This window comes from Strix uralensis, chromosome 6 (assembly GCF_047716275.1).
Source record: "Strix uralensis isolate ZFMK-TIS-50842 chromosome 6, bStrUra1, whole genome shotgun sequence".
Taxonomy (NCBI): domain Eukaryota; kingdom Metazoa; phylum Chordata; class Aves; order Strigiformes; family Strigidae; genus Strix; species Strix uralensis.
The window spans coordinates 36,337,816-36,352,713 of NC_133977.1; the positions used below are offsets into that span (position 1 = coordinate 36,337,816).

At 36.2% G+C, this 14,898-nt stretch overlaps 1 protein-coding gene across 2 annotated transcripts in view; it reads right to left on the reverse strand.

Moving 5' to 3' along the window:
- Nucleotides 1-14,898, reverse strand: part of DPP10 (dipeptidyl peptidase like 10) — a 555,621-nt gene that overhangs the window by 84,215 nt on the left and 456,508 nt on the right. The gene's annotated exons all lie outside the window — the stretch shown is intronic.

The window sequence follows — 14,898 nt, forward strand, 5'->3', positions numbered from 1 at the left end:
AGAATCACTTCCATTTTCCAAGTCTATGATGATTAACATTGAAAGTGATGCTTCAATGAGAATCACGCATACATTAATAAGTATGCCCCAAACTGTTAGCTTTTTTTATATTACAGCTTATGATAAAGTGTTCGGTCATGCAAGGTACCAGCCTCTTCTCAGAAGTGCTAAGTGTGACAGAAATAGAGACAAATTATAATAATACTATGATTGCTGTAGGAAGTACAAAGACACCAAGAAGAATATTCCAAGTAATTTGATCTATTTTCCCTAAATAGCTATCATAAAGAATCTACTACAATGTCTTGATACTATATATACATATACATCTAATTATATACATAGTAAAAGTAGTCTACAGAGTAGACTACTTGCTTACATACCATAATGTTTAAAGTTCAGTGGGGTTTCTGGGAAAAATTAACTTGGTAGTGACACAATTGAGGGCCTATCAAGATAGAGTTATTCAAGTACTGCTGGAAAGACAATGAAACAAGCCATTGGCTTCAAAGCTGCTGCTTTCTTTTATAAATCTTACATTGTTAGAGGTAAGAGATAGCAGATCAAAGGGACATAAATGGTTAAATCATGGTGGTTTCTGCACATGGCGTACATTTCCAGAGGCTACTCAGAGGGGCACTTTCTGCAGCTGTTAAAGGGGACAGTCTCATACAGCCAGTTGCAGCAAAGAGGAATGGGTCTCTTGCCCTTCCAGGAAAAGGGAAAAGTATATCACAGATAATGTGTGGAGGGCTAATAAGTACTTAGAATACAAATATTTGAAAATTAAATTATTAGACAGAATATATTTCAGCAAGAAATGATAAGCTATAAGTAAATTTGACAGCTTTAACAGAAAATATGCTATAACAACAAGAACACCACTTCATATTTCATGTGGAAACTCTCCTCTTGCCTTGTGGTAAAATTTCTACCTAAATTTTTATGTAGAAGTATTAATGCCTTTGTGTTAAAAGTATTAATACCTTTAAAGAGCTCCACAGCCCAAGGAGAGCAACATTATCAAGAAGTCACTTTCAGACAGGATGCTGTCATTTTTCTCCAATTACTCATGTTAGTTTTCTTATTTTCCTAAGAAATACTCCTATTTCTTAATAGGAACACCATGCATAAATCACAAGTAGGAAGTTTCGTAATTCATCCTGCTTGCAGTAGCCAAATACTGAAACCCAATCATTATCAAAATTAATGGAAATGGCTTTTTAGATCAGACTGACAGCATACCTCCCCCTCAATATAATTTATTTAATTTTTCTTTTGCCACAGAATGCAGTAGACAACAACTATTGCATATCATATATTTCTTCCGAATTCAGTCTTTCATTAATTTATAAACTGAAAACAGGCTTTCATGTGATGCTGTTCAACATTGAAAAAGCTGCATTTGTGTATGAAAAAATAAAATTACAGAACTATATTACTAAGGACCTAAAAGAAAAAGGTGAAAAAAGTATTTCAAGACAAATTGCTCCAGTCAAAACTTATTGAAGTAACAATCTATTATTCAGCTAACAGTCAACAATAAAAAAACCACACTTATCAGTCACAATCTGAACTTTTAGATGACATATTGGTTTGGGTTTTATTTGTCCTTTATTTTCTGCCTTTCAAGGAATGCCTTTGTCTTTCTAAGGTTCCTAAAAATGAAATATTGTCATGGAACTCAATGCATAGATCAGCAAGATGCAGGAAAACAATGTGCCCTATACACTTAGCCAAATACACTCCACTAATTCTGTAATATACTCCAGAAAATAGTCAGTTCACTGTCCTTGGGTAATTTGGAATACAGCCCTCAGCAAAATAGTGTTTGTGCTAAAAAGCTGCCAAGAAAACCTCACTAGCAGTATTTCTACGGGATGATGAGGGCTCTCAGCTCCAGTAAAATGGAGGAGAGCTGATGAATTTAGAACCTCACAGCACTATAATCGCAAAACACTCAGGGATGCCAAACACCTTGACGCATCCTTTATCCATTTCCTATATTACAAACCAATTATATTCTTTCATGTGTTATTTATTAAGAGCAATAATGATGCCTCCTTGCTAGCACAGCTTTTTGCAAGACAGTGAACCAACTGTCCTATATTTTAGTTTTTACCCATGCAGACACCCATACTCTGAACTCATCTGTGTGGTTCTCAACGCTGCTAGACTCTGCAAATTCTACTTTCAGGTTCGAATAGGACTTCCCACAGGGCCTTAACAGCACTCAGCCTGAGCAAGAAAGATAAAAAGTAACAGTATATGAAATACACTGAAACTTTCAGCATCTGCAGTAATACTTCCAGTTATTTCAAAGTTTACCAGCCAAATGGTGTATGTATCTCACACACAATATTCCTACAGTAGATATCTCCCATTAATTAAAAAAAAAAAAATGCAGCACAGTATCATTAAATAACTGAAATTGCAGAATATGGTATCATGCCCATCCCACTTAACTCAAAACACTTACATCGACTTGGAAAGAGAGGCAGTATCTCAGATAAGGTTCAAAACCATACAGATCTTTATGATACATCAGTGAGGTATCACATCTTCTATGGGTTAATTTACACTTCTGATCATGTGGAAAAGAAAATCTAGTATTTTAAGATAATACTAGTCTGAATGAGAAATGATTATATTATTATTTGATGAATTAAAGGATTTAATCAGAATTAAAAACAGAATAATCAAACTTAGCTGTGGAAAGTTTTAACTGCTGCAATATATGGATGCCTTCCAAATAGTATTATTCATAAAAAGAGAAAGATCAAGAAACTGCTTTTATTGCTTTACAGGCACAAGTCAGTTATTAGGCAGTTCAAAGCTAAGAGAATCTGACCTGGAAAAGGTTTTGTGTGCCTGAAAGCTCTTCTACTTTTTCCAGCTACATCAGTTGGTCTAATAAAAGATATTACCTCTTCCCACAAATCTTATCTCATTTATCTCTTCAGGCCATCACATCTATAACAACATTACTGAGAAACAAACATTCCTGAGCCCAGCTGAAAAAAAAAGACTATCTAAACCTAAAACGATCCTTCCTAATTAATAACCTGTGTAACAGTGTATATCACAAAATGCATGTGAACCGAGAAATCAAGGAAGAGGACACACTGAAGCAGGGAAATACACAGGAATACATCTTGCCAAGGACACTCACTTCTTCATTCATCCATGGCCCTTCTCACTTTTTAAGATATCTCATAATACATTAGTGAAATGGTTCGGCATGTTTCCAAACCGCCGTGGAGGGTGCCAGACACAGAAACTACTGGCTGTTGTACACAGCTTGAAGAGCAGCAACACAAGTAGGATTTTTGCCTTCATCCTCTTTTCTACAATTGAATTAAGCATGTGAAGAATTACTGAAAAATCTACTTATGCTCAAAACTGAACCAAAAGACTTTGCCATGGTAAAGCGATTACAAGGCCAAGATAAAAGGAAACCAATCATTCATCCGTCATTCATGCAAGGAACTACTCCCACACAACACACAGAACCTTATTCACAGCTCCAAGATCAAACCTTCAATAAACCTTCACTGAAGACTCAAAAATTCAATTCAGAAAAAGAAATGCAAACATATATTGCTCCTCTTTTGCCTTTGGGATAAAAGTGTCTTAGAAGAAAAATGGAGCCTGCAGAACATGCCATGAACTACAAATAATAAGCAGGTACCAGACACAGAGCAGAGAGAATATGAGGGGAACGTAGTGAAATATAGACACACAGGATGGTTCCTGAGACCTTTGGAAGGGATTACTGAAATTAATGCACTATGCTTGTGACACAGTCACATCAAAAGCAAGTGACATGGCAGAAAACGTGAGGCTGTGCCGATGACTTTGGGTGTCTATCCCACAGGTGCACATAACCCATCTAACTCCACACGATTTAACCCCAGTTAACTGGGAGTGCAGTGAAGTGCAACGCTGAAGTAGTTGTGCATGAGCTCCTGATACAGGGCTTTGGCATGGCTTCTCAAGTATGGTGCTGCTTTGAACCAGCCACAGCATTTTCAGACTGCAATTAGTATCTACGCACAGTGTGACAACATACAAATTAAGACTAAAAGGAGGTTGGATGGCTGTATAACATATTCTGTTGTATGGAAGTGATCTGACTTTTATTAATTTTCAGCTAACATGAAAGGAGCCAGCCAAAACAAATAACTATTATGTACTTTCAGTAAGTCGAGTTACTATATATCCAAATTCACTCTCTATACAAAATCACAGCCTATACAAATTATACGAAACTACACAAAGGCTATACATATTAGCTATATAAATTATGCAAATTATTATCTAAATCATTTCTCCTCCAGCTAGTGGTATTTTACTCTCAGCTTTGCTCAGTGTACACTGGTGTAATTCAGATTTCCAGCAATGAAAATGAGAAAAGACTTTGAGCAGGTCATTTAATGTCATATACAAACTCTATTCTGCTACACATTTGGAGAACACCAAATTATTTGTGGTCAGATTTCATCATTTGTGATAGTCTGTGGAAAGCAAATGAGTTGCAGTGGAAGGGTGTTAGTCTTTGCCTTATGACATCAGGATTCCAAGTAGCAACTTCTTGCTCTCCAAAAAAATGGAGCAGCATTCACATAACAGATTTCTATTCCTCATCACCTTCTTATGAGCTTTAAGACATGTGACTTTGATAGGACTGCAGTGCAAAGAGAATGGAATCAGTATCTAATGTGCTGAGCCAGAACTTGCACAAAACAATAGAAATGATATATTCTTTTCTTCCCTTTGTATTACAAGATGTGTGACACGCCTGTTAGTAAAACCTGTGATGGAGTTAATAAGATGGAATTAGTGGCAGCATAACTATGGCCAAAGACAAAGTACAGCTGCTGCATGAATCCTCCACCCATTTTACAATTTATGTGCTAAATAAATTAATAATGTTATCAATAAAACATGAAAAATGTTAATGTTATCAATAAAATGTGAAGATGTGAAATCTACCTTTCCTTGAAACTTCATTATCATTCACTTCAAATGTTCCCCATTTGTCTGTCTAGTCTGACTTCATGTGTTCTCCAGCATAGGAATTGCTTCTAAAGGGGATTAAACAACAAAATGTGGCATGGTCATGTTTGGGTTTCATGTAATTGGCTGCTTGAGTGTGTAAAAAGTGAGGAGAGAGCTCTGCAGCATTGACTTCCGAGCCACAGACACATGAAACCACTATATAACACTTACACTACAAATGAAGAGTTTGAATAAAACACACACTATATCAGTAAGGGACTGACTCTGCACATTTATGAAAATAATATTGATTAAAGATTGGGATTCTGTTGATTTCATGCCATGGCAACAAATACAGTGAAACCTCAGACTGTGTATTGACACCAGAGCTCAACTCACATAGGGGTATACATCAGAAATGATTGACACTGTGCTTCAGTAAAGTGATACCTTTTGTTCTTGGGAGGTGTAGTGTTTGGCTAATATTTTCCCGGTCATATATTCAGCAAGAATTTAACCACATGAGTTAATGACTGATTTCATATGTATTATATCTGGGGTAGAGAGAGAACAGAAATTAACTTCTTCATGAAATGTGGATTTGCACCACAATCCAGTATGTCTTTTCAGTCTACCTTAATTGTAAACTGCAGTTAATGATACATTAATAAATAGTTCATGCAGCTAGAAAGGACTGCTATGATCATCGTGCCTGACCTCCTACATCTGAAACAAAGCTTATGGGACTTCTCATTTTAAATAGTATGATACACAGAGATTCCCAATGTGTTCTTCAATGGGTTTCAGAGTAAACCCTGAGAAACAACCAACCAATCAGTCTATAATAATGAGATGATGAATTTCCACTCATCTTTGAATCCTATTATTTCTACTGAATTCTGGAAGGAAAAAACTAGAGGTAAATTTTGCCAATATTGGTGTCTAAATCGTTCTACATTTTTGCATCATTTTTGGCCTTTATAGGTGAAATATCTTGTTTCTGAAAGCTCTGTATCTAATTGCACAGAGTTAATCTGAGATAGCTTGACGCATTTGAGCACTGAAGTTAAATGACAAGGTTGTAACTTTGCAAAACATTGTATTTATTTGCTTCAATCAACATCAATTACTTGTCATGACTGATAAGAACCACTGCATATCATTGTTAATAATTTATGGTTAGCATTAATACTTTGGGGTATGAAATATTGCCAGCCATAACAACTATATGCTGCCAAACCAAAATAAATATAAAGGCGAGACATTTCTAGACACGTAATTTATCTATAAGAAAAAAGGCTGTCAAGGAAGCCTAAACAAAAAAGCACCTCTAGAAAATCTGCTAAAGCTTCAACTGTTCCACATATAATTTTTCAATAAGATTAATTATCTCAAGAAAGAGACATCCACTGCAGAATGTTAATTAATACACAATCTATTAAACTCAGTTCATCTAACCAACAGTAACGTAATACAAACCACAGTTCAGAATAACTGCAGAAACTTCTTTTTCTTCTCCTACATGAAGAGCTGAGATAAACCACCCTATATTTGTATATGCAACTCAATCATTTTTGAATATATAATAACTTCAGATGACTGAATTATTCAAGAAAGAATGTTCTGCATTGCTACTTCTGAAAGCCTCATATATCACTGTCATTTGAAATTCTATTAGTTACACTATCACGTAAAATATGTTTCTTGAGTCCTGTATGAGATGACTTATGACAAAAATTTATCCGAATTTCTTCTGGCTTACTCACCTTCAGCATTAAAAACCAGGTATGACTTCACTGAAATCATTGTTACATGACGGCAAAGCTGGTAAGTCTCAAGCCTCAAGCATAACGTGCACATTTTTTATATTGATACACATGCACATGCATATCATTCTCAAGTGTATACAGACACTCGTATTCAGTATGATTAAAATTCTGACTTTACGAATATTTTGGGATTTATAGAAGCTTGTCTTTTCCTCAACTGATTTGCAGGCAGCTTCACAATGTGCGTGCGTTATTTTGATCTGTACTAGCACAAGGGGAAACGGAAGGTATCAATTCTGACAACGCAACCAGAACTTTATCTCCACAGAAATATGAGGCTGGTGAGGGTGTTTACTTCTGGTCATTGCAGCTGAGGATACTAAATTTGTCTTAGAAAAATATGTATTTAAGCACTTTAATACTGCCTCATACTTTAAACAGTCTGATCTCTTTACAGGGTCCTTCCAGTATAACCCAAATCCTGTATGAGAGGCATCCTTTATGGGAAACTTGAACTGAGTATCTCCACACATATTGAAAACTGTTAATTGAAACCAAAATATGCTTTAAATCACTGATTCTTGAAGGCAGAGCTGCATCAAGTCTCCTTAGGGTGTTTTGTGATGGTTTAGTTTAGTTTGCTCTTTGGGATACTGTGGAAGAAAGAATCGAGCCAAGACTTGGTTTTCTTCTCAGTTTTTCCAAGGTAATATGTTCCTCGCATATTGTATTTATTCAAACAGATTGCTAAAGAGAAAATTGGCAAATGCAGAAAAAATACCACCTTGTTTTGAAGAGATACACTTCTACATGTGGTGATATTTACAGAAATGTGCATAAGCTGATTCAAATGAAACATTATGTGCAAAGAAATGGGTAAAAAATGCTATTTAGAAAATATTTTCTAAAATCACATTCCATATAAAATGAAATGTCCAAATTCTGAGCACAAAACTGCACTGAAGATGCCCTGAATGATGAGGATACCGAAGAAAATCAAGGCATACAATGGGACATTTTTGAAGACTACAGTCTCAATATCTCTTTTTCTTCTCCAGACAATTTGACTCACTCAGGAAGCAGTAAGAAAGCAGATACCAGATGCTCCTCTGCTGTTTGCTTACAAATGACATGAGGAGATGAAAAGACCCTGTGGAGCTGCAGAAAGGACAAGCAATGAGATAAATGGCCTGTGGGTCTGAAAAAATGCAAAGGGAAAATGGAAAAGGAAACTGGGCTGGGGGAAGCAGATGGGTAAACCAGCAAGCATGCAAGATGGAAGACAAAAAGATAGGGCTAAAACCATCAGGATAGGAAAAAGAGAAATAATAAAAAGACAGAACAAGTTCAGGACAAAACAGAACTGAGTCCCTTAAAGGGCTGAAAATGACGAGAATCAGATCAAAATGGAAGAGGCAGCAGGGAGGGAAAGCAGTAAGCAGCTCTGCGGTGTGTGGGCGTGGTGGCTGGAAAACACAGGCTCTTGAGACTGATGAAGGAAATTTATGCAGAACAGACTGGCATTTAGAGCCTTCCTCTTTCGGAAGGTAGAAGACGTAAGTGAAAAAGGCAAATAGTCTTCTCGGGAATCTGACAGTTCAGTATTTGAATACGTGAACTTCCTGCCTTTTGCTACCTTGCTTACCATCATCACCAATTGCTTAGCGTGGATATGCCACATGGAAAAGCAGGAATGCAGTGGGTGTTTCTCATGTGATAAGTCATCTTGTCTTCTCTGGGAGTCTCCCACAGTGATACTACGCCACTTTTAATGGTATGTCTGGGTGCTAGACTGTCCAGGGAATTTTTGGTATGCTACTGGGTTTTTTTTTCAAAATTATTACATTCCTTATCTAGTCTTTTATAGAGTTTTTTTGAGAAAATGACTGTTTCTCTCTCTTGACTTTTGAATATTTATCTGACTATAGGTTGAGCTATGAATACGTTTCCCAACTACTTTTGAAATTCATGTGGTTAAATGCTTTTGTACTGCAATCAAATCTTTATGACTCAGGCAGCCTACATGGCCAGGACTCCATCCCTCCAAACCATTCTCTAGAAACCCTGTTTAAACTCTTCAAATGATTTAAACACTGCAATTTCGATTTCTCCCCTTCTTACATCAGTTCTGCACTGGAGTGTGAACTCCAGTATCTTCAATAAACTATAGCTATGTTAAGACAGCATGAAAAGAAAATCTTGTCCATAGGAATAAGTTCCACAAGGATCACTACGGCTAAATTTCATGTTTAGTTTTAAACTTCCTTTTTGGTGATGCCCTATTCATCTCCCTTATCTCTATGATTTCTTTGGTGCTGCTAGCTGGCTTGTATTGTTCCCCTTCTGTTCCACTACCTTGTTACAAAACTTAGCAAAATATCACCTCTATATGCAGTTTCAAACAATTGAGCTCACAGCTAGTTATCCACTCCAGCACTTCCCATTAGCAAGCCATGATGCTGCTTGTAGTCAACTAGGCCTACCTTCACTAATTTTCTCTTATTGTACCATATTTCTGTATTAGTCTCTGTTGTGGCTGTTTTATGATATTATAGTTCCTTTGACAGGGGTAACATGAAGTAGACTCTTGTAGCAAATAAAAGACCTCTTCATGATGAAGCGATTAGAAGGTCATAAGAGAGCTATTCATTTAGTAAAAGGGATTACTTCACGGTGATCTCAAAGAAGCTATAACAAAGTGATGAATACCTCACACCAAACTCAGCTCTCCAGGAAACATCTAATCTGGAGCTATATTTGCAGACAATAAATAGAATTAAAAAGGTTAAATTTGTGCAGGTGGTTGACTGCCTTCACTGAAACATTAATTTATTGCCTAAGACCCCAGGCTAACAACCTTTCAAGCTCAAATACCCAAAAAGACTTGTCCTTATTTAAAAAGAACACAAAAATTGGATAATAAAGGGGCATATCTTAATATTTCTCTAAAAAGTGGACTTAACCATTTGATCTGTTAGGTCTGTTGCACTATCAGTGTTCCTCAGAGCATGAGACTGAAGCTTGGTTTAAAGCATGATGTGCAACAAAGACAGCTTTGCAAAGATGTGCTTAAAACATTTCTCTGGGACAGTTACATAAAGGTCTAGTCTTTGCCATCTACTTCAAGGTATTTCAACTCTGTCTATGTACGTATTTTAAAAGATCTTTCATTCTATCTGTACCAAAGTAACTGCTAACTCTCGTTTTGCAGGAATTCACTTATTCAACACTCCTCCTTTCAACACTTTTGAGAGATGCAAATGCCAGCAGATTTATCTGCTTTCCTGACTGACCTGTTGGCCTAGTCAGAGAAGAGACAGTCAGCCAATTTTTCTTTGATCAGGAAGCCCGTAATGCAGCCAACGCCTCTTCTGAGAAAGACCTGGTGGGTTCCTCATGCATAATGTAGATGGGAGATACCCCTGCCATACAGTGAGCTACAAGAAAAGAATCATGAGACAGGGCTGCTAAAATGTTTGAAAAACACACAGACACACAGGATTACGTATTACTTCTTAAAAGCCAAAGCAGTGCTACCCATCCCCATTTATATCCACTTGCATGGTGGATTCAATTATGTTGTTGCAATGTGCTTCTAGTGAAAGAAAACTCTGCCTTAGCATTTTTTTAAGGAATGACCTGGGTCAGGCTGACCTTTTTCCTTCAGGCTAAGTAATTCTGTATTACTAGAAAGACACAGGCTTTCCATGAAGGTTATCTATCCCTATTTCAATGAAGTAGCAGCAAATTCCAGATTCCAGTGATAAAGGAGCTAGCTTGATACTTCACTGCCTTAGTTCTCTAGTTTTTTTGTTCTTTGGGGAAGTGACTGGTAGAGTGGTGGTGGTTGTTCTGTTGGGTTTTTTTTAAAGCTATTTTCATCCTTCTCCTTTATAGAACGTTCTTACCACATCTTTTGTTCTATTTTTAAAATAATTAACTACTTCTTTTGTTCTTTATGTTAAATATTTTCCAGAAAACCATTTTCTGCTCTGATTGTACAGTCACAGAACGTATCAGATCACTTGTTAAATTGCATCAGATATTAGCTCTTGTTAAGGAATGGCAAAACAGATTTTTTTTGTCATTTTTTTCATACTCTTACATGAGATCACCATTAATGGTGTACATACCAATGGCTGCTGGCAAAATTTCTTCATTACTGCTACACATCTTCCTTCCATTACTTCCAACATGGCTTTGGCTCCTCTTTTATTAAGATATCTGATAAAGTACAGTGCAGTTTGCTCCATGTTTGACACTGTGCTTTTGCTAAGACATTTAAAAGGACACTGGCAACTATGCCATTCATCATCTTCACCTATTGCCTTGTCAAAGTGGAGAAAGGCAACTTCATCTTCAAGAATGAATTCAGCAGAATAGAAAAACTGTCTATATTTTTTCTTCTATGTTGTTGGTACAGAATATACCAGAAGTATGGGTCACAGACATTTCTGCATAACTGATAGTACAGATGGTATTGCTTGTATTAATATAGCTCCCTTGAGAATTAATTTTGTTGTGATGGTAGACCTTTCCTCCCTGTCTTTCATCATTTCATAATTTTGTTGATCATATTTATAGATTTCCCCATCTGTCAACTCACTAGTGTCCCTATCTCCATCCAGAGACATCAGTTCCAAGTATTTCATTAAAGCCCTGTTCTGATAATCTGCACAAACAAGATTTACAAGGTAGTGCATCATGCTTATGAACTGACTGCATTTCATGGTGGTTGCCAGGCATGTGAACAGTGAACAGTCACTGGTTTCAAGCTGTTGTAGGACACCTTTTACTATGAGATGCAATCTCAGGTTGCTATCTCAAGTACAAATTACACATCAGTGATTACACTTTAAAAATATTTTTCTAATAATCTCTGAGTAAAAGCTCTAGTAAGTGTGCTCAAAAATCTCTCACATCAGTCATCAGCTAAGCAAGTATCAGTAACACTACATATTTTCTCATACACAGATTAAACATTTCCACGATCCTGCTTCACTACACCAAGTTAAGGACTCAGATGGAGTTGCTCTTTTAACACCACTGCATGGGCTACAAGTCAATTTTCAAAACCTTCTGACAGGCCAGTTGCAGATTTTCTGAGCTTCTATTCTAATCTCAAAATGTTTATGAGAAAGCTAGTGATTTCAGCTAAATGAAAAAAAAAAAAAAAAGTTTGATAAACAAACTAGATCTTTCCATGATTTATTACACGGAACATTCTTTTTCTGCTAAGCATACTTAAATTCAAATGTATTTATCATTGTATATACTGAGTTGAACATGATTATGAATACGATCTTCAGAGGGACTTCTTTACTTTTGTGAACCTCTGCCACAGTGACCCAAACTATTTTTTTTAAAAAGCTCTGCTTATGAACTTCATGTAGGAACTGTGACTTTTGGATGAAACTTAAATAAACAGAAATGTTAAATTGTACATAAACCCTCTGCCAACCCCATAATAATTAGAAAAGGAATATAGTTCAAGAAACAAGTAAAGGTTCTGGTGGGGTTTCTATAGCAAAGATTAACAAGCTCAATAGTCACTGTGAGAACTGAATTCAAGTATGTTTGTGAAACCAAACAATGTTTCAGATTATATTTTGAAGCAAATAATCTAGATTCAGATTTTGGCAGATCACCTGACAAAAAGAAGTTGAAAGGAAAAGATTATTGACAGAAAAAATCCTCTGTTAGGGAAGCCTAACCTCACTTTAGGCCTTTCAAATCTAGGTATTGATAAAAATAGTTTACTGCCTGATCCTGTTAACCACTCCCACCTGTGACGTGAACATATCTGAAAAGAGATGGCTACAGGAAATTTATACCTCTGATGAAAATCTTTTTATTGATCTCTGTAAACTTTGGTTAGTTCATTAATGTGTGATTTGTATCCAGAAACAAATAAGTAGTAAATTTAAATATGCAGTACTATTAAGTTTATATATATGCTCACAGAAGTTCACTGTCACATGAAGGAAGTGGCAACTGGAGATTTTCAGTTATTTGCACAATGGAACCTTAGAGAGTTATTTGTTCATGGAGATGAACTATGTAGTCAGCAACCCATGGGGATAGGTTATAACTTCAACAGATTATTCTATGTTGGAGCTCTCTTGCAGGGACAGCAATAATACGAGGGTTCTCTCACAGCCATATTTGTCATAATTTTCAATGCTCCTTCTGCATAAAACATATGTGGGGAATAGAATTCTAAAATTCTGAAAGATGGATGCATTTAGGTGTCAGATGAAGTCAATGAGATGTCAGTAAGTCAACGAGATGCATACCTCTAGCATGATTCTTAAAGATCAGCTTTGGTGCTTATCTGCACCTTTAGGCATTCAAATACCTCTGTAAATCTAACATGTAAACCCTTTGAAATTGTTGCCCTCACCCTTTCCACATGCGCTAAAGCCATCATAATCAAAAAATAAAGAAATCCAAATGATTTTATATCAAATACCTGGTGTTAAATGATTATATTCCTCTCATATAAAGTGAAGCAAATTCCATAATATAACCACTTATTTGACATTTAATTCATCTTCCTTGTAATTCAATGGGCAGAATTAAATGATTAAACCTAAAGTGATTATGCTCATAATGAGTGAAAACAGACCAATCCTTTTTCCAATTTTAGTAGTGGGGGTTATAAAAATGTTTAAGCACCTAGTGCTTACTAGAGGAACTACCTGGTAAAATTCACATTTGTGAGTTTTTAAAAATAATAATGGGACTTTAATCAAATTAAGCTTCTTAGATTTCCAAGGAAGCAGGGACTATTTTATTATAAACCATTGGCAAGATTCTCGGTTGCTGTACTGTTTTCTAACTCTCTGGACTCTATTGAGCTCTGTCCATTTCGAACATCTATATCTGCTTTTAAAATAATTGAGTTTGTCTTTTGTTTTCTAAAACGTGGTTTATTTGTCATAAGAGATACACAACAGGCCACATACTCAAGAGGAAGAACAGCCATTCTGTTTGGTCTGTGTCTTGACCATCAAGTTTCCTGAAAGCTTCTTTTACCTTACAGAAATTTATTGTCAATTTAGCAAAGTCATTACAGAATCTCTGTTAGTAATAATGGTGCAGCAGTTTGAATGACTCTTACTCAAATCCCTTTAATTATACTTTACTTATAAGATCTATACATTCAGTATGGAAGCTGAGATTAAAAAAAAATACACAGGAACATATATGATGATCCAGGCTTCTTTCAAAGATAAGAACCACGTGTCAAATTAATTACAAGCAGCAAAGCTTTGTACATGGCAAGAACAAGGGATAGGATTCATAGCAAATCCACCCTCTCGCAGGGTGCAGGGTTATTGTCCACCTGGTTCTGTGGCCTGAGACTGAATGGTGTAACTGATTCAGCACTCTCTCAAATTCTGGATTTTCTCTGATTGAATCCAATAACAAAATTACACAGCCCTCAGTGGTACAGAGCACAGCTATCCTCATGAACATAAAGAGCCATTTCAGGCATCTATTTCACATGTAGACCTCAACTTGCCATTAAACAAATAAATGTTTCATAAGAGTCTGCAGTGTGACCTTACGATGCACCATTCCCATTCCAGCTAATACTAAATGAGCACTGACATATATGGATTACAACTGAATGCTTTGGGTATAAGATTAAATGTGACCCTAAGAATTAGTACTTGTTAAAAAGTTGATCATTCCTTCTTCTCTCTTTCAATATTAAGGAGTGGTAATCAGTAAGAGCAGTGCGCCCTACAAGTACAGCACTACCCATGTAATACAGGACACACACAGGTCTCTGGAGCCTACTGCTGGTTTATATATGGGTGCACATTATATGATTAATTGCATATTCATTTAGTGGGTTAGAAATTCATAAGGGTCTATTATGAACTTTATTCTTTATTAGACATGTCTTCTTTTTTCTCAACTTTCTTTTTTTTGGTTCCAATTAGGTCAGTGGCACCTGACAGATAAAAGAGATATATATATATAACTAAATGCTATTGAGTTCTTTCTGTTAGCAGACACTTCTCTATCAGCACTTAGGAAGCAGGTAAAGTTAGTCAGGCAGCTAATGATCTGCTTTGATAGAAGAAATTTTAACTCTCTCATCATCCATTCCAGT